We start from the raw sequence: 21,737 nt of genomic DNA, 5'->3' as shown, positions 1-21,737 counted from the left end.
AATTGCTCCTCGGAAGATGTATCATAAGAACTCAGTCCTCAAATGATAGTCATACAACGACCAAAAGATAAATTACTGAGGACTGAGTTCCGCAGTCTAGACCACATGGGCCTTTACGTTTGAGAGTAGCTGTAAAGGCCCGGTCACACTATGACGAATAGGGGTGAACGGCAAGCGACGTTAAGCTGCGAATTGCAATTTTGAATTTACCGTCACTCATCGTGTGTTGCCGTTAGTTGTCGCTGACGAATCCGTTAGCGACCGCAGACGGCAGAAATTATTCGTCGTGTTCGTCGGCAAATTTTCAACATGTTGAAAATTTTGTGACGGCAAAAGTAGTAGTTGTGATTCCGTTCAGATTTCGTTGGAGACCGCAACCCTCATTTCTTTGACGTTTCCATGCCGTACGAAGCCGTCTTTAGTCGTTTTGAGGTCGTCACAATTTCGTTGGTAGTCGTTGTCAACGACAATTGACGAAAAACAACGGCAAGTAACGTCACATCTCGAACACTGACGACACATTGTGGCAAGTAACGAAATTGTAACGATCTTGGTGCAACAGTGACTTACGAATTTTGGCCGGAGGGTGACGGATGTTGACTTTTGATGGCGGGTCGATTGCGAGTACCTGTGGCATTGAAACGGTGGTCTGCGATGGGTTACGATTTTTAAACGATGGTCCACGATTTTAACCTTTTTGTGCGATTTTTGACATTTTTTGACGTTATTGATTTCAATAGACTGTCCGGCACGATGCAATTTTGAAGTTCATATAAAAAGAAATATCAATAATAATCAAAATATTAATATTTTGATTGTTATTCATATTGATATTTTTGAGTGGATAACCAGATACTGATATTAACATTTTTGATTATTATTAATATTGATGATAATATTTTTGATCATTATTCATATATTGATGTTAATATTTTTGATTATTATTGATATTGATATAATAGTTTGGATTATTATTGATATTGATTTTAATATTTTGATTATTATTGATATTTATATTATTTTTTAAAATTATTATTGATATTTTAATTTTTATCATTATTGATATTCTTATTAATATCTTTGATTATAATAATTGATATTGATGTTAATATTTTTGATTATTATTGATATAGATATTAATAGTTTAGATTATTATTGACATTGATTTTACTATTTTTGATTATTATTGATATTGATGTTAATATTTTTGATTATTATTGATATAGATATTAATAGTTTAGATTATTATTGATATTGATTTTACTATTTTTGATTAATATTGATATTTATATTATTTTTTATTGTTATTATTGATATGTGTAATATTTTTGATTATTATTGATATTGATGTTAATATTTTTGATTATCATTGATATAGATATTAATAATTTGGATTATTATTGATATTGATTTTAATATTTTTGATTATTGTTGATATTGATGTTAATATTTTTGATTATCATTGATATTTTTGAGTGGATGATCAGAACGTTGTGAAGAGTGGAAACGCCAAAGTGGACTATACGACCCGCACACAGAGGCTTTGATGTCGGCCGCTGAGTCACGTCATCATCGCCGCAATCCACCGTCAGCTGCCGTTCCTTGCTGCAAACAAATCCGCTGCCAGCCGTCCGACCTCGTTGCTTGTTGTCGGGCTCCGTCGAGACATCGTCACTCGCCGCCCAGACAACGCCCGGTTTTGAGCACAAGTCTCCGTTTCCTTTCGTCACTTGCCGTCGTGTTGTCGCTGAAGGTCGTTCCCACTCGTCAGCGAATCTTGTTTTTCCTCTTTTTGCCGTCGCTTTGCCGTCAACATTTTGTGATTTTCACGTTCGTCACCTTTCGTTGCTTATCGTCCGTCATAATGTGACCGGGCCTTAAGATATCCTATAGGCTATACAATAACATGTAAAATCGTCGAAATTAAGTAACCTGCATGTAAATTACAAACACCTTGAGGGCAGTGATCACAGTTTTGACATTGACGACGTTGTCATTTTGGACCGTGTGAACCCCGCGGGTTTGAACGGGGCGGGGAGTCAAGAAGCAGTGTGGGTACGAGCGGGGCGTTCGAGTTAATCTGTCACATAGTTGGGGTCGATCGGGTCATCAAGCAACTTCCTCATCGATTGACCTTGGATGACCCTCAATCATCCACCCAGCTAAAAGCCAGAGGTTTTGGCCGCAACGTCGGTGATAACATCTAACCAAAGTGAGTTTTTGCTAAAGTATCACTCCCTCTTCTTATCTCCCTTCCCTTCTCCATCCCCTCTTACTTTTTGTCCCCTCTCATTCCTATCATTTTCCTTACCTTTCTATTTATTTACTTTTATTTATTTATTTCTCTTCATTTCTTCCTCTTTCTCTCTTCCTCCAGTCCCATTCTCATTCTTCATATCCCCTCCTCCACCTTTTCCTCCCTCATCCCCTCCCAAGACCTCTCACAGAAGAGCTGCCCCCTTCAGTACGCCACTGTTTATGACATTCTCCTTCTTAAAATAAAATAAAATGTCAATTTGTGAAACAACTTTTATATAGGCCTATACCGGTATACTTATTATATATTACATGTATATGTAGCACAGTGTCAACACCCTGTATTATAAATATTTTTTTCCATACAGCTCAATACTCCGTTGAAATCAATATTCTATTATTGACACAGATAAAGAAAGTTTACATATGCATTGTGTTATAGGACGTGCGCCTGGAACTTAACTAAATGGGCTAAACGCGTTCCTTTATACCTATACAGTATAATTGTCATTCTCAAAATTAAATATATCTCAATTTTTACATTGGATTTCAATTTTTTTACATTAAAAATGCAGTAAAAGATATCCACAGTAAGCTGCAAGGCCCCGCTAATTAGTGTACTGCTTTTCGAGTGAGTGTACTGGAAACAAAACCCTGGTTTTACCTGAAAACAATTTTTTTTCTTGTAATAGAAACATCATATGGGGTACTAGAGCATGCACAAATCGTAATAATGTGTAGAATATAGAAACGCTGTGGTATCTCATACGATAGTCATGGTATGCTTAGCCTGAGTCGCTCGGCCTATCTCGAAAAAAATCGCGATGCGTAGCTGTTAAAAAACGAGAGGATTCGCTGTACTATCACGGCAATTTTTAACACGAAGATATAGGGATGATGACGATGTGCGTAGCTATTACCATTATACAGTACTATAGACATGCAGACATGGCAGCCTTGATGTGTAATCATTCAGCAAGCGCATTCAATTTATTTAAATGAAGCACCTAAAGTCAGTGGGGTGACAACGAACTGTACATCAGCGGCTAATGTGTGCCTTTTGTGTTTACGGCTACTCAATCACACCCTTGGGTTTTATGGTAACAAAAGGTACTTTTCGTTCCAGTAGGCGCTTTCACACGACTTTCGTTTGATCACTTATTGACAGTAGCCTGCTAGGTAAAGCGTTAATACACTGTCGGGTCAGCTTACCGATTTAATGGCGGAAGCCCTTTGTCCCAAACAAAAGGTACCTTTCCATGAATAGCTTGTGAGATTTCAAATCGGCACAAGTGAACAATGCGTTACATAATCTATTGCTTCTCCATCTTTAATAGCTCCATGTATAATACTATATTAAATATAATTACGGACCAAACTTGTCTCAATTTTGCAAGCCAACCGATGAAGCTCGATAGGCCCAATGTATGAATAAAAGCACCTAACAATAAAGTCGCCCAATTGAACAGCTGTAGGTGTCGATCGCACGACTTCATGAATATTGATTGGCAACATTTTCCAATATGTCAGCGCTCAAATCGGAATCAATAGAACAATAGACCCTTCAGTTCGTTGATATCGACCCGTCACTAAGGCTGATATATACGAAAGTCGCCCCCAAGATTTTGACATAAATTTAAAATAACCTCCTGCGGGAATGACCGAATGGGTTTTTTATTATTATTATTTGAAAATTAATCATCGTTTATTACGAGTCATACGAGTTTATTTCATTCAACATCAATTGGTATAAAAAAAAAAGCAACAAACGGAAAGGTCCTATGTTTTTTCCCCTTTTTTTGAAATAGTATACTTTGACCTATACAATTATTGTCAAGGTCAAATTGACTCAATAGAACTCAATGCGACTCAATTCGCCGTAGAAGTGACGTAATAATCGGATTAACTACCATAGCAATAGATTAATACAATTTTTGAATAGATCGCCCTGCACTACAAGCAGATTGCACTCTAACAGGTGCGAGTGATCAGTATAATATGCATATTCTATAGAATTTCAATACATGGCTTTATCATTGTTCTTTGACATCTATGGTTCAATGCATAAGTACCCAGTGAATGTTGTAGTGCCGGGCGATATATTCAAAATTGTATTCATCTATTGCTATGGTAGTTAATCCGATTAACTACGTCACTTACGGCGAATAGGTATTGTCCTATTGCGCTATTATTATTTTTCTAATTTATCATGGAAAGACAAATAATTTGATGCCATTTACAACAAAATCGGAGCATTTGTCATGTTTACCCCTGTGGAGCCAACATTAGACTTGTGACGTCACACTGTTACCCCTTTGAACATAACTCCATAACCGTATGTCATAGATAGGTCAAACTATGCTTTTTTCTAAATCTTTATGACTATAGGAACACGTTGTTTTTGTTTTAACCAAGTCCAAGCAATGCTGAACTTGACCGCTGTGTAAAAGTTCGACAACCTTTTCCCACTAAATAAGGGTGCTGTTGAAATGCCTCCACAATGTATAAGTAGTGTATCTCTGCCAGATAGGCTACAGCAAATTTAACATGATTTGCACAATGTTTACGAGAATCGATTGGATTACTGTCACAATGCTTTTTCTTTCAAAACACCGATTAAAAATATTTCAGTCCGTACACAACCTTATCAAACTTGTATAGTCACAATTACATACAATTTTTAATTTGTTTTAATTAAGCAGCATGATGAACTGCTCACCCGGTAATGTGATACAGCGCCACCATGTAGGAAGTACTACAATATTTTCACAAGGCGTAGGACTATGTGTAAATAATGATAGCATATGATGAACAAATAGTTATCAAGATGCATTTATTTGACTAACTGTAATCTTGGGCAAGCTTCTTAGGTGAGTGAGATAACACCATTTACTGACAAGCAGGCCATAAACATGAACATGATTGATTTTGATTTTTTAAAACTTTTGATCCAAACACAAGGAAATAATTCCTACCTCGGAATTTTCAGATGGTACTCCATCTTTCATCAGCGAGTGAGTAACTGTATCAGGTCGAGATTTTCTTCACCTTTGACCTGATAACAGACTCGTAGACCCGGGGGGGCACTCACATGTTAAGGTGGTACGGGTATGTGCGGCGCTCAAGGGTCCCTTTTTCAGGCTCTCCTTAAGCCCCACATTTGGATCTGCTCGGTTCTTTGAGCCTCAAACTCTAACAATTGTAGCTCTTTAAGCTCAAATTTGGAAATAATTTAGAAATTTTTAGCTCAACAGCCTATAATTTGGCCCTAATTTCAGTTCTTCAAGCCCCTATTTTGCCCGAAAATCAGTTCTTATGTGAACTTTCTTTGACTCCACGTTCCCAAGTATGTTCGAAGCCACAAAATGTCCGCGCCGCACACCCCTACCAAAATTTAAGTTGAGTGCCCCCCGGCTCGTAGACTCCTAAAAGTTTGAACCGGCCCCCGTCTTTGTTGAGATATGGTTGGTTGGCTTTGATGTGAACTGCTTCTTTGACTCCACGTTGGAACCACCTGCTGTCTCTGTCGAGTATGCGGACTTTGTCCAAGTCCACAAAATGTCCCGGAGACTCGACGTGAATGTGGCTTGGGACCTCTGATGCTGTACTACTGGGTCTCCTGTGTTCATTGAAACGTGTTTTCTTTCGTGACATACTGTTTTCATAGCTAAAAACATGAATGGTTATATCTTACATGTACCAATTACAGGTATGAAATAGTATACATTGCTGGAAAGCTTAAAGAACATAGTTTACTATGATTAAGACCTGAAGTCAATATTCAGGGTATACCAGAAGATCGGGCAGAAGATATAGCCTACATGGTGTAACAATTAACGTTTTAATGAACATGTAGAATAGTTTCTTTTCAGGAGTATTTTCTCAATCTGAGGACCACAAAATCAAACAGAGCTTGAAAAGGCCACCAGAAAATATATATTTTATATGGGGTGCGATGCTTCCTTTTATGTATACAGGGTGATAAAAATTTGCTTCATTAGTAGACCTTATTAATTATCCAAAAGGTTTAATTAGTGCGAATTAGCTGATCATACTTTTAAGGGGGTACTACACCCCTGCCCAATTTTGTGCCCATTTTTGCATTTTCCTCAAAAATTTTAGCGCATTAGGGCGAAGTAAGATATATGTATATTATAGGGGCAAGGACTACAACTACTGCACTGGAAATTTTATTTCAGCACAGACAACAGTTGTGGAGTTACAGTCAAAAATGAGGAAAACCAATATTTGATCAATAAATCAATAACTACTTGCTTTGAGTTGCTGAATTTTCAGTACAGTAGTAGTAGTCCTTGCCCCTATAATATACATATCTTACTTGTCACCAATGCGCTATAATTTTTGAGAAAAATGCAAAAATAGGCACAAAAATTGAACAGGGTGTAGTACCCCTTAAATAACTGCTTTCAGTCATAAATAATCATTCCAAACCAAAAAGAATACAACATTTCTTTCTTTGTCACTTTTAGACTAATTACTTGCAATTCTAAAATTGACTGTTTTACATAGAAGACTATGGAGAAATGCAAATATGCCAAATAATGAGATGAAATTACATGAAGTACACAATTATTTAGTGGCTACAAATACTGACATCAAATTGGTACTACATAATCACTCAAAATAAAAGGGGAAAAAGTATGTCATCAAATTGTTATGAACTTTTCCCATAGACTTTCTATGGTACCGTGTCCTCACATGTGGCTAGTTTGAAAATTCCTTTTCCAAAAATCAACAGTGCCATACGACGGGCAATCATCACCGTAGACAGCCTTCAGTTCATCATAGATTTTCTGGGCACTGTAGGCCCAACCCTTCAATTGCAGGAACTTAATCACGCTGCGTGCCTCAATTTGGTCCATCCTGCAGGCTAGTGCCACCTGTAAAGAAAGTAAACCTACTTATGAGACCATTTATGGACTATAATGTACATAAGGACCAGTGATTACACTGACAAAATTTCATCGATATAGCTCCTTCACTTCTGGGCGATTTCAAAATCTTTTTGATACCCCCTCGTACATCTACCAGGATACTCAGTAAAGTTGAAGCAATATCTGACTGAGAATGTATAATATATAACATAATTACAACCTATTACTCATAGTTAAACTCTCTTTGAATTTGAACATAATGTAATTATATAGTTTTTGTTTTTGACATCATCCTGAGTGATATAATAATTTGATGACATACCTTTTTTTATGTTCAGTTGAAAACTAAAATTCATGATTATTTAATACCAATTTGATGTCAGTAATAGCAACTAAATAGTTATGTACTTTGCATAATTTCATCTCACATCTCATTAATTAAACTATAGCGAGCACTTTTCCCATAGGCTTCTATGTAAAACAGTCAATTTGCAGAATTGCAAGTATTTAGTCTAAAAGTGACAAACAAAGAGATTTTGTATTCTTTTTGGTTTGGAATGATTATACAGCAGAGGACGCCATACGCCAAGTGTTTCTAGAATTCCTATAGAATAGGCGTAATTTTAATGGACATTTATTGCACATGCTAAGGAAGCCTGGCTACCTTTTTAAAATAGCCTAGTGGGAGAGTTTCCAATTAAATATTTTTGTGTAAAACTGAAGCATCCTATGTATATGTGGTTAAGGAGGCAGAGAATTTAATTTTAATTTTATATACGCCAAAATAGTTTTTGAATTTAGTGAAAATGAAGACTGAAGATAGTGAAAAATCTATGTACAATTTACATAGAACCCCGTCAAAGATTACTGTGTCGTTTTTATGGTAATCTAATCTTTTATTTTCTAAAAATAAACTTAGGGGTGCTATGTAGAATTTTAATATAAATGATAAAATCCAGAACGTCTATTGCACATTCTAAGGAAGTCTGGTTACCTTTTAAAAATAGCCGAGTGGGAGGGTTTTCAATGAAATATTTCTTGTGTAAAAACTGAAGCATCCTATGTATATGTGGTTTAGGAGGCAGAGAATTTAATGTTAATTTTGTATACGCCAAAATATTTTTTTAATTTGGTGAAAATGAAGACTGAAGCAAAATTCAAATAGAACCCCGTCAAAGATATACTGTTTCGTTTTTATGGTAATCTAATCTTTTATTTTCTAAAATAAACTGTAGAAGTTTAATATAAATGATGATAAAATCCAGAACGTCTATACAAGAAAAATAGTAGGCTCATTATATTGACTTATATAGCACGTGCAGCGGTGCAGCCCTACTAGCAGCCCAGCGAGTCAAACTCGATATAATGTATTATGCATGTATAGAGGCCGTAGAAACACCTGTAAACAGCATCACACTTCAAGACACAATTGTATTTCTTCTTCTCCCACAAGCAACATCGCATAGTGACGCCACTTGCACATGTGCATTGTTGTTACAGCCTTTGGGGTGTTTACAGAGTTGGGGTCAAAGGTCGTTAAAGGGTCACTTCCGGTCCGAGACAAAATAATCTTCAAACTGCTTCAAAATAGCAGATAGCCGGTATGTTAACACGTGAATTGTTGTTACCCAAAGTTCATTAAGGGGTCAATTCCGGTCTAAAACCAAATACCCTCAAAAATTATTATTAGCTAAGAAAAACATACCACAGTGACAATTATGTTCACACATGAATTGTTGTTACAAAGTGTAAATGTGACATTTTTTTATTTGGGGTCAGAGGCCATTAAGGGGTTACATCCGTTCTAAAACTAAATGCCGTTAACACTAATTGCACACCTGAATCGACATTAGCCAGTGTGTATAGGATGTGCACAGATTTGGGGTCAAAGGTCATTAAGCCGACCGGCTTGTTCATGTTGTATGCAATACTAGTTTATTTTGTTTTCTCTTGTTGATTATTGATTTGTGTTTTTGTAAGCGCCTGTGGTCATGGTGGAGAATGACGCCCTATGCCTGTAAATGTAAATATAAACGTAAATGTAAACGTGAATGTAACGTAAATGTACGCAATATAATTTTGTATTTTGTTTGTTAAAAATATTATGTTCCCTTTTCTCTTTAATAACCAATAATATAAATTGCGATGAAAGAGACACGATCTGGTCCATGTAGGCTTAGGGAAGCATTTGTCAAAATTGAGTTACTATAATTATTACTTTACACAATATTAGGCTATCTGATACTGAAAACACCAACGGTCCAGCATACTTGGTTCTAAAGTTATGAAGTTTTGTGATGTCTATTTTCTTATGTATTTTATTGTTTTTATTTTTGTCCTCAATTTCAAATTTGCTTCAGAGCAGATCGCGTCACTTATTTCCTTCTATATGGGTTCTATACTCAACATTTTGAATGTATGTAGACTTATGGGATGTTATGTTAATTTTATGTGTGTGCAAATTTAGTGTTACCTCATTTTTTAAAACGGGTGAATAAGCTTGAATTATAAACGTGTCATCTCAAAAAGAACTGTACCGTAAGAAAATTTTATTTTATGTTAATGCCACAACGTAACAGAACGGAATACCGTAAAATTCCGTCTACAAGCATATATATGCCTCTAAACAAGAGACAAGAGGCAGACACTCTCAACAAAAACGTTATTTGGAGTTTGAACAACTATATTACTGATAAAGGCGGCTGTACAAACATGTATAATTGTAAGACCAATCTATTGCAATGTTTTTGAGAAGGGTATTGGCCTTTCATATCTTTCGTTAAAAAAAACCCTCGTTTAGAGGCATATATGCTTCTAGACGGAATTCTACGGTAGTGTATGTTATTGCGTGCTAAAGCAGCTAACATGCAGTTTTTGAATTTTGAAAATTGACACCCTCAGTTATATCAATTTGAAACTCACACCTCGTTTTTATGCAGTCTACGAGTCACAATTAATGATCATTGATCCATTTCTGCTTAGTGCTTGATAGTTCTGGTATTGAATCAGTGGACAGGATTCAAAATGAACTGTCATCGTCAATGTATATAGTATTTCAATATTTTTTTTTTTTTCAAGGTTTAAAATACTAAACTAATTAAATTTCCGACAATACAGTTGTTTCACGTGCTTTCATAGACACTATTTCTGTACAAAACAGCATTTGGCAAGTGTTGTATCATTGGCTGACAAGTATAAGTAATCACAAGATAAAGTAATGTATTAATTGACGCACCCATCTTATAGACAAACACATACTATTGATATAGAATGATAAATTGATAACATAGGCAGTTATAAAAAATAGCGTTCGGTAAATGTAAATAGATGACATGCAATGTGTCCTGATTGCACAACCAAACTTGACAATGTTCATTCAGAAGAAACTATCGGTTCCGTTTGTTTGTTTCTTGCCAGACCAAATTATCTATAAATAGGTTATACTGGTAAAATCCTGCATCGTGAGAAATGCTATACGCTCTTTTCGTTATTTCACAGAATAGTTGATGCATGATATGATGATACATATCTGAATTGACAATGGTATTAATGAGAGGATAACACCTGCACAACAACAAACTCTTGGAATAAATGTTACTATTAACTACTTTTTACGACACATATTTTGGGGAATACTACACAACATCACAACCTGGCCAATTACAGCAAGAAACATGCTAAAACATGGAAATTTGTGGACGGAATGTTTACCAATATAGATGGCCACCCTAGCAAGATGATCACATACTTGTGGTGTTTCATCCTAATTACAGTGACATGTATGTCCACTGTCTCTATGTCTGCTAGGATAGGTAAGTTGATCCTAATTACAGTGACATGTATGTCCACTGTCTCTATGTCTGCTAGGATAGGTAAGTTGATCCTAATTACAGTGACATGTATGTCCACTGTCTCTATGTCTGCTAGGATAGGTAAGTTGATCCTAATTACAGTGACATGTATGTCCACTGTCTCTATGTCTGCTAGGATAGGTAAGTTGATCCTAATTACAGTGACATGTATGTCCACTGTCTCTATGTCTGCTAGGATAGGTAAGTTTATCCTAATTACAGTGACATGTATGTCCACTGTCTCTATGTCTGCTAGGATAGGTAAGTTGATCCTAATTACAGTGACATGTATGTCCACTGTCTCTATGTCTGCTAGGATAGGTAAGTTGATCCTAATTACAGTGACATGTATGTCCACTGTCTCTATGTCTGCTAGGATAGGTAAGTTGATCCTAATTACAGTGACATGTATGTCCACTGTCTCTATGTCTGCTAGGATAGGTAAGTTTATCCTAATTACAGTGACATGTATGTCCACTGTCTCTATGTCTGCTAGGATAGGTAAGTTGATCCTAATTACAGTGACATGTATGTCCACTGTCTCTATGTCTGCTAGGATAGGTAAGTTGATCCTAATTACAGTGACATGTATGTCCACTGTCTCTATGTCTGCTAGGATAGGTAAGTTGATCCTAATTACAGTGACATGTATGTCCACTGTCTCTATGTCTGCTAGGATAGGTAAGTTGATCCTAATTACAGTGACATGTATGTCCACTGTCTCTATGTCTGCTAGGATAGGTAAGTTTATCCTAATTACAGTGACATGTATGTCCACTGTCTCTATGCTCCTAATTACAGTGACATGTATGTCCACTGGCTCTATGTCTAGGATAGGTAAGTTGATCCTAATTACAGTGACATGTATGTCCACTGTCTCTATGTCTGCTAGGATAGGTAAGTTGATCCTAATTACAGTGACATGTATGTCCACTGTCTCTATGTCTGCTAGGATAGGTAAGTTGATCCTAATTACAGTGACATGTATGTCCACTGTCTCTATGTCTGCTAGGATAGGTAAGTTTATCCTAATTACAGTGACATGTATGTCCACTGTCTCTATGTCTGCTAGGATAGGTAAGTTGATCCTAATTACAGTGACATGTATGTCCACTGTCTCTATGTCTGCTAGGATAGGTAAGTTGATCCTAATTACAGTGACATGTATGTCCACTGTCTCTATGTCTGCTAGGATAGGTAAGTTGATCCTAATTACAGTGACATGTATGTCCACTGTCTCTATGTCTGCTAGGATAGGTAAGTTGATCCTAATTACAGTGACATGTATGTCCACTGTCTCTATGTCTGCTAGGATAGGTAAGTTGATCCTAATTACAGTGACATGTATGTCCACTGTCTCTATGTCTGCTAGGATAGGTAAGTTGATCCTAATTACAGTGACATGTATGTCCACTGTCTCTATGTCTGCTAGGATAGGTAAGTTGATCCTAATTACAGTGACATGTATGTCCACTGTCTCTATGTCTGCTAGGATAGGTAAGTTGATCCTAATTACAGTGACATGTATGTCCACTGTCTCTATGTCTGCTAGGATAGGTAAGTTGAAGTCGGATTGAAGTATGATGCAAATCTTCAAAAATTGAATCGAGTGGCCACGGAGAACATGTTCTTAAGGGGTGGGGTATGAACGTTTGGACAGTATTTATTTTGGGACATTAGAGCACATCAGACATATCGAATTGCATTCTGAATACGAAGAATGTCATTCTGATATCAAATAATTTCGATTTTTTGAAATTCGCAATTTAATACACATTTTATGGCAAATCATTAAAAATTGATATTTTTGATACTTAACAGTACTTGAAGTAAACTTTATAAATCTGATGATTTATACTTAAAGTGTATGTAGGTGGGATGATGAAAAGCCGACGATCAATTGAAAATTTTGACCTTTCGTATTGAAGATATGGATTTTTTCCCCAAAACACCAAAAAAATTAGGTCTTTTTGGGAAACAAATCCATATCTTCAATATGAAAGGTCAAAATTTTCAATTGACCGTCGGCTTTTCCTCCTGCTACATACACTTTAAAATATATCATTAGATTTATATAATTTACTTCGAGGACTGTTATATATCAAAAATTTGAAAAATATCAAATTTTTATAATTTGTCATAATATTTGTATTGTATTGTGATTTTCAAAAAATGAAAATTATTTGATATCAGAAAGACATGCTTCGTATTCAGAATGCAATTCGATAGGTCTGAGGTGCTCTCATGTTCCACAAAAAATACTGTCGAAACGCAATAAATGCTCATTTTAGATCCCTTAAGGTTACACGAAGAAACGTATAAAAAACGTATAAAAGACGTATAAAGTTGTTCTCTAAAACCGCGTTTTCTCAGCCATCAAATATCGCAGTGAGTCAAATGTTGGTGCATGGATGTATCTTAACATTATTTTTGTGTGTTTATATAAATTTTTAGAATCCGTTTGAAAATCATTCGTTTAAATCATTTTTACGCACCATGTTCACAAGATCAAAAACACGTTCCATGCAGTTTTTTTCAAATATTCGCTCCGTATAAAACCACGCCGAGTGATTGTTTTCTCCTTTTTTGTATTGTACTACAAATCGACCAAAGAAATAATGTTGCCATGGGGAAGAACCAAATACAGTACCGATTAAATTTTATTAGCCCGTTTTTGGGAACAATGTTATGTTACATTATCGATATCTGGATTGTGGAACGTTAATTTTGATTTCTAACTGCCTACATTATTTCTCAAAAGTATGTCGATTCCATTACCATTTGAATTTCACTCCAAATTTAAGCTACTTTTGCAAAAATCGAGGTTTTTCGCCATCGATACCTCCGACATTTACAGCGGCGATGAGATTGTTTATCATAAGAGCCTGGTATGCACTATTCCATAATAGTTTGAGATCAATCGATTTCACATGTCACTCAGTAGCTCAATCGGTTAGCGCGCCGAACTCACGTTCGACTATATAATACTATAGTTTTGAGCTGGAAAACTTTGGTACGTGTTCGAGTCCCTATGTGGTCCATTCCATCTATTTTATTTTAATTTTCTCTCACTTTTTTCTTTTTTCTTGTTCGTTTCTTTCTTTCTGACGGCAGCGATTGATTGTTTTTGCCCGGTTTTTTTTCATTATATAATTCAGGAATTTCTAGGCTATACTAGTCTAATAGGCGCGGACTATGAATATATTTTTACAAATTAGATTAACAAAATATTGGTTGTTGGTTTTGTTACTGTTGTTGTAGTTATTGTTGTAGGCCAATATATTGCATAATCAGGGTATAAATAGGCATACTAGGCCTATTATAGCCTATAGAAGCATTGATTTATTTCACGACAGATATCATCCAGGATAATTTTAAAAATTGAAAATTTAGAAAATCCAAAGGAAAATTGCCGAAAACGGCTGCCCACAATCACCCCCCCATCAGCCCATATGGTCCTATCATGGTCGCCCCTTCCCTATCCCTGCAACATATAGGATGACTCACGAAGCTTCACGAGCCGCGGTTTGTCCGTGGCCCTAGTTCAGATTGATACACTATTGTACGCGTGAGTTCATTCTTTTCTTCATGGCTGTTTCCATTATTATCTTACGCCCCTCTGGAATCAAGCCTTGAAAATCAATTGTATTTAACCTTAAGGTTAAACTGTTGCGATAAATCGCAAGTTTGCGAATGGTAGTGACCTTTGGCAAAAATTGCATTGATCATTACATAGCGATTGTGTAGAAGAATTCAAATATCACAGATATACTTTTTTTAGGTCCTGTGGTTCTTGAGTTATGTTGTAAAGAGGGCTGAAACAACAACACTTTTGTAAAACATACATAACTTATTAACAACAATAACAAGTTTTCAAAGTATTATGATTTGTAGAATGTACTTTTGGAAAACATCAAAGTGTTATTTTAATAATATGTGACCCGGCAGCACAAACGAGCCGTAAATTTATTGTATTCTGTGTTACGGTGTAAAATGTGTACGAAGGTCGTATTCATCGATAACTTAAGCTTGCCCGACATCCGTCTTATTTTGATAGTCAAAAACTAATCAATAATCCTATTGTTGAATTGGATAATAAGCTTCTACCTTAGATGGCCGGCTATAGAACTTTTAATAGCTCTGGTCTTTGTTTGCTTTTGCTAAATCCTGTTCAAGTGGTGGGTTACCAGGCATTGTATTTTGTACAGGTATGCATAACCAACAATTAACAATGAGAGAACTTTCTTAAACCTTGTTGACTTGGGGATGATTTGAAATGACCGCCAATTATGACTGTTTGATATATATTGCCAGCAATGTGGAAAAAGAGACACATGTAAAAACGTAAAAGCTATAATTTTGTTGAAGGAGCAAAGTTTAACAAACCATAACCCCGCTACTGGATATCGTTTGAAGTCAAATGATATACCATTTTTAAGTTTATGATGTTTATTTTTAAACACGAAATAAAACAAAATTGACCGGGGAGGAATTTACGGCTCATTCGCCGTGGACGGTCACATATATTAATTTAGACAATGAAAATTGATTTTTTGGGGCTGCTTCGACCAACAATACCACATGTACCCTTAAACATGTTCTTACAACAAAATAAACGATGAACCGAGTAGGCCTACATAAAGGATTGAACAACAAAGTAAACGATGAACCGAGTAGACCTACATAAAGGATTGAACAACAAAGTAAACGATGAACCGAGTAGGCCTACATAAAGGATTGAACAACAAAGTAAACGATGAACCGAGTAGGCCTACATAAAGGATTGAACAACAAAGTAAACGATAAACCGAGTAGGCCTACATAAAGGATTGAACAACAAAGTAAACGATGAACCGAGTAGGCCTACATAAAGGATTGAACAACAAAGTAAACGATGAACCGAGTAGGCCTACATAAAGGATTGAACAACAAAGTAAACGATGAACCGAGTAGGCCTACATAAAGGATTGAACAACAAAGTAAACGATGAACCAAGTAGGCCTACATAAAGGATTGAACAACAAAGTAAACGATGAACCGAGTAGGCCTACATAAAGGATTGAACAACAAAGTAAACGATGAACCGAGTAGGCCTACATAAAGGATTGAAAGAATCCATTACTCAGGAAACTTTCCCTGCCCAGCCCTGACATTATATTGACCCAGCGTCATATGGCACGTGCTCCCCAATTAATACGAATAATTATTTTGAAAATTGTTGAAATTTTCCGGGAAAAAAACCGACCAGTGCCCCCTCAATCAGGCTTGGTTCCGGTATCGAGTGCCTTACGGTACGCTTCTGTATTCATTTATTCATTCATTCGTTTTTGATTTTTTTTAAAGCTATTTTTAGACCAAAAAGGCCTGAAAGTTAGCCCTTTCCTAAAACAAATGAAGTTACCAAAACAAAGCAACTTTACATAACATAACAGCTATTAAAAGACAATACAAGGGAAGGGGGGATGCTCGCGGAAAAGATTAATTATATTTAGAGATAAGTTTTGTTTTGAATTGATTCTGGAAATGTTTAACAGATTTTGAAGCTTTCAGATTTTTATTTAAAGAATTCCAAAGAATGGGACCTCTTGTACGTGATCAGAAAATAATTCTTGTTTTTGTTAAAAAATAGGTCATTTACATATCTTGTCTTGTAGTCATGTATGTCAGACCGTTTGTTCAAATAATTATCAAATGAACAGGACAGCTCATTTATGGAGTGCCTGTGCATGAATGTACCTAACATATCTTCAACATTTAAAACGTTACAATTAGCAAACAATAGCGCTATGTGATCTCTATGGTGACTGGTTGCCACCGTTCTCATAGCCCATTTTTGACATTTATAAATTTTATTTCAGTAAGTTTTACATGTATTTCCCCATAAAAGTACTGTTAAGGCAATATTAACGAACAATAAAGTGTATAGAATACGATTTGAAAAACAATGTTTTATTAATTTATTCATGATACCGACATCATGATGCAGTCATGTCTACAGTAGAATTCATCTCGACCTTTGCAGGACTTAACCCCATTAAAAGCTATTAAACCAAGATAACACTCATTGAAGCAGCTCAACTGATTAAATTAAATCAGATCTTCTCTGGTTGTGCACAAGTGTCTGTTTTCAATATGCGACATCGCAATAAAGCTGGTATTATAGCTTCAGTTGGGTAACCGATTATAAAGGAAACGAAAGGAAACAATGGTATGTGTACCTTTGTTCACGAAATGAGACAAAGACCTGCTTTTTGTTAACCAGCATTCTTCAAAATGAGCAACATAATGATTGTTGACTTAACACGGTTTGGAAATAATTTCTTCATATTTTTGGTGTTATCTGTCGTTTACATATCCTTCCTAAAACACAAAAGTGCGACCCTCTCCAAACATCTAAATTAGCTAAAAATTTAGGACATGTTACAAAACTATATTTTCTAGAACCTATTTAGAATAGTTTAAATGTAGCTTTTACCGTTTTTTGTGGCATCCTTCAGAAGTGAGCGGTCCGATACCAATATTTTCGGTCAAATCTCCATTCAATTAACACGGGGAGTTGGCTAGCTATGCCTTGCCCTCACTCATATTTTACAAAAGTGCGACCATTTCTGAACATCTAACCTAGCTGTAATTTTAGGTCATGTTAGAGAAATATATTTGCTAGAAGTTTTGGAGAATAAATAAAATATTGGCTGGTTATTTTTCACACAGTGATGTTAACTAGGCAAGTGTCCATTCTTCCAACATGCATCATTTGTAGAGGTCACGCGTCAATGGTGAGAGCACTGTGTATTGTGTATAGGAAAACGGACAGTAACTGCAGTATGTTTCTTGAAATAGTTTTAGGTTCAATATCTATGTGACATTTCCAATATCTTAAATATCAGGTCGGCCATCAGTGGTGTAGCCAGGACTGAGGGACTTTTTTCATCAGGGACAAACTTTGTCAAAAATGGGCTAAAAAGTACAACAGATATTTCCAAAATGAGCTAAAAAGCACTGTATTAAACAAATGCGTATAAATCTTAAAAATCAGGAGGGCCATCATCACACGACTTCTCACGGCAATTTCAAGCTATTGAATTATATGGAAAAGGTAAAAAAATATGCATATAGTCAATCATATTTCTAAATGACAATCTCTCCTCTCATACCACTAATCACATTAAACAAAACATTTACATGCACAAAATATCAGTACCATTTACTAACCGCAAAAGACGGTTACCGCGAAAGACAATGACCGCGAAAGACGGGCGACCGCTGAGTAACATTAAATCTACACTTTGCATTTTTTTTCGCCCAGTCAAGACCTTACCCTTTGAACCTAAATTGGCTACTTTGAAACGAAGTAGGCAAATGCATTGGGCTATTCAAGTTGAATTCCACACTACCCCTGCACAGTGTCATCGCCCCGATATCTTCATGGCAGAAATCGCCATGGTAGGTTGAATCCACCGCCACGCATGGTCATTTTGTTCCGACCTGTTTAATAGTTTTAAGATGCATAATGGGCCGAAGGACATCTGACTAAGGTTACTGACAATTGCCCGGTGACTGACCTCGCTGTGTGTGAGTCATATGCTTTTAGACTACCCACGAATGGCCTATATACACTGCGCTATATAATTCGGCACATATAAAATCAGAATTATTGTCAGTTTTTGAGTTCAAGACGCAAGCTTCTTTCTCAAGACGCAAGCTAACGACTATCATATCTGTTCAACACATATGTTCAAGTGTACGGAACCACATCTGGTTTCTTTAGACGAAATCATTTACGGGAGATATTCATCATTTTCTATCCCGGTATCCAAAGATGTTCGTCTGAATATCAAAATCGTGCATAGCACATTCACGTGTATCGATCCCGGTTAATGATTTTAGTATCTCTGGTGTACCAAGTAATTATTAGCCAGGCGATGTCGGTGTGCCCTGTGGAAGATTTTGGAAATATCTTCCACAGGGGGTGTATGTTTTTCCAGAGTTAATACTTTTGAAACCCATACTCCCCCTGTATTGTGGCTTTACCTATATCTTCCACAACTGGGGTAAGTATTTCAAATGGAAGTTGCCCAATTGTGTATTCTATTCAAAATTGATACGCCCTCTGTGGCAGACTTTAGCTACATCTTCAACAGGGGGGTGTGGATTTCAACTGGAATAGCCCATTTGTTTCGTCCTCATTAAAATGATTTGACAGGATAATGCATAGTATCTAATGGATCTGCAGGCTACCAAAAAACTAACCTCAGCTAGCCAGCCAGCTAGCCAAGTTCATGAATTAGTGGCCATGGCCATTCACCGGTCAACTTTCATATTGCAACATCATCCCTATAGACAAATCCAAATTCACGCATTGTAGCCGTCAGCTACAATGCACCCAAAATGTGAAATGAGATCACACTTCTTTTAAACATCTATGCTATTATAATCGGATGCTAAATTATTTTTTCAAATCCTTCTGCTGCTCCCATCACGCAAGTTATTCCACTTAGTCTGTTTGATATGGGCCTCCTTTTATCAAAATATTGCACATTAAGCATTGATTAAGCATTTGCCAGTGACACAATCTCACTCACAAAAATATAATGTTTTGACAGAGAATGTTACTAAATCTGACCGTCTCAAGTTCAATTACGAGGGCCGGTCAAAAAGTTCGTAGAACTCGGTATGCTACTTTGTCTCACGGTATTGAATTTGATCTCATTTGAAAGCATGTTCCTTCAAAACATTACTGCAATTATATTATATTTTTGCATCACTGTATATGGGCAGGACACTCTTCAGAGGAAGCCTACCTCCATGAATTCACAAGTACTACCGGAAGTGAATACAGGGTCATCATGGAAATTTATCCCGCCTGTTGTGAAAACTCAAATAAACTTTAACAATGTACAGTTGTTGTAAATGGTAATGAAGTCCTTGGTATTCAACAGCAACAAAATAGTTCTTAGAGTTCAAGAATGGAATGAGCGTCTTGAAGATCATCCAAGGTCCAAAAGACTTGCTAACGTCACCACTAATGATATACGCGCTGGTACAGTGGCATTGATAATGAATAAAGAGCCAATTAAAAAAGATGAGATAGCCACAAAATATGACAACTCTGATGAATGTGTTTTCACTATTAATCCATTAACATTTGGGTATTCCAGGGTGTCTTCTAGATTGGGTCCCGGAATCTTCATTTACAAAATTAATACCAGTTGACATATGCAGGTCCACACCTTCTATACACTTAGAATGAGGACCAAGGCAAGTTTAATCTATATGTGGCTAAAGGTGATGAGGCATACATTAATCACTGAAATTATGAGTGAATCACGCACCTAAGAAGATCATCACTCGGTCACCGTAGTGCAAGGTCTTCATCGCTGTTTCTGAGATCCAGGGATAGTTTTGATGACAGATCATTTGTCAAATGAAAGTACAATCATAGGCATATATCATACAATTTTGATAGCAAAATTGAGGCAAGCCATCATGTGAAGAAGGTTGATGGCAGCAATGTGGCTGTACGCTATTCTTAGTTTATCAAGCTGCCATTCACGACAGAGTGGTCAGTTAATTAAAGTAACCATATTGTGGTTCAGGCATGGCCTCCAGTTAGAATTTGAAGTCCTACCTTCATAATATCAGGTTTGCTGGTGATCAATGCTGGTGAACCTTCTCTGAAGGGTGGCTTAAGGAGCTATCGGAAGACTTCCATTTTGTTGACATAGAAGGTTTCAAGAAAACTTGCGTCGGGTATATTAAGGTATGTAGTGACCATGCTCAAGAGAGAGAGAGATGAAAGAATTTGGCTAGTATTCTTTCAAGTACCTTGTTATACGAACTTAATGACCGCCCCTCGTAGTTTTGATTGATCTTCATGTACCAAATCATATACTTTAAATTGATATCCTAGATGTGACCTTATATGAGCCAAATGTTCTATAGCATAGCCACGGCCCTGCAAGGTGCTAACACTTCAAAGTGTTCATAGTTCTGGTCACTTGGGTTCAACTCCCCGCATAGGCATCGGGATAGGCATGGAATCCTACGTAATATGTATCATGTTCGCTTCCATAAGCTGAATAACACATGTGTGATCCAATTCAATGCACAAGCTCAAACACATGTGATTCTTTGATGTCAACTGCAAACAATAGAAACCTTGATCAATAATGAACGTTGGTCAAAAGACGAGCTTACTGATGTGAAAAATGTTGTACATGCAGAATCATCATTTATGCATACTGCCTTGAAAGTCATAAAAAGCGATTGTTTGATGAACTCAAATGATTTTATTAGCGTTATTTATAAACCATATTTCAATATTTCGAAATGTTTTATATGCTTTTTGACCCAGAAATGTATGAATTTGATGCAAAACCGTGATGAAAATAATATTTTATGTTGCCACATATCTTCAATCCACTGTTGCTACAGATCTTCAATCTACTGTTGCCACAGATCTTCAATCTACTATTGCCATAGATCTTCAATCTACTTTTGTCACAGATCTTCAATCTACTATTGCCACAGATCTTCAATCTACTATTGCCACCACAGATCTTCAATCTACTATTGCCACAGATCTTCAATCTACTATTGCCACAGATCTTCAATCTACTATTGCCACAGATCTTCAATCTACTGTTGCCACAGATCTGCAATCTACTTTTGACGTTACCACAGCGACAGTCTCTGACATTGCAACGTCGGATGAACCGTCAACAATTGCGACAAC

Source organism: Amphiura filiformis, chromosome 1, assembly GCF_039555335.1.
Source record: "Amphiura filiformis chromosome 1, Afil_fr2py, whole genome shotgun sequence".
Classification (NCBI taxonomy): Eukaryota; Metazoa; Echinodermata; class Ophiuroidea; order Amphilepidida; family Amphiuridae; genus Amphiura; species Amphiura filiformis.
This window is presented reverse-complemented; position numbering follows the sequence as displayed.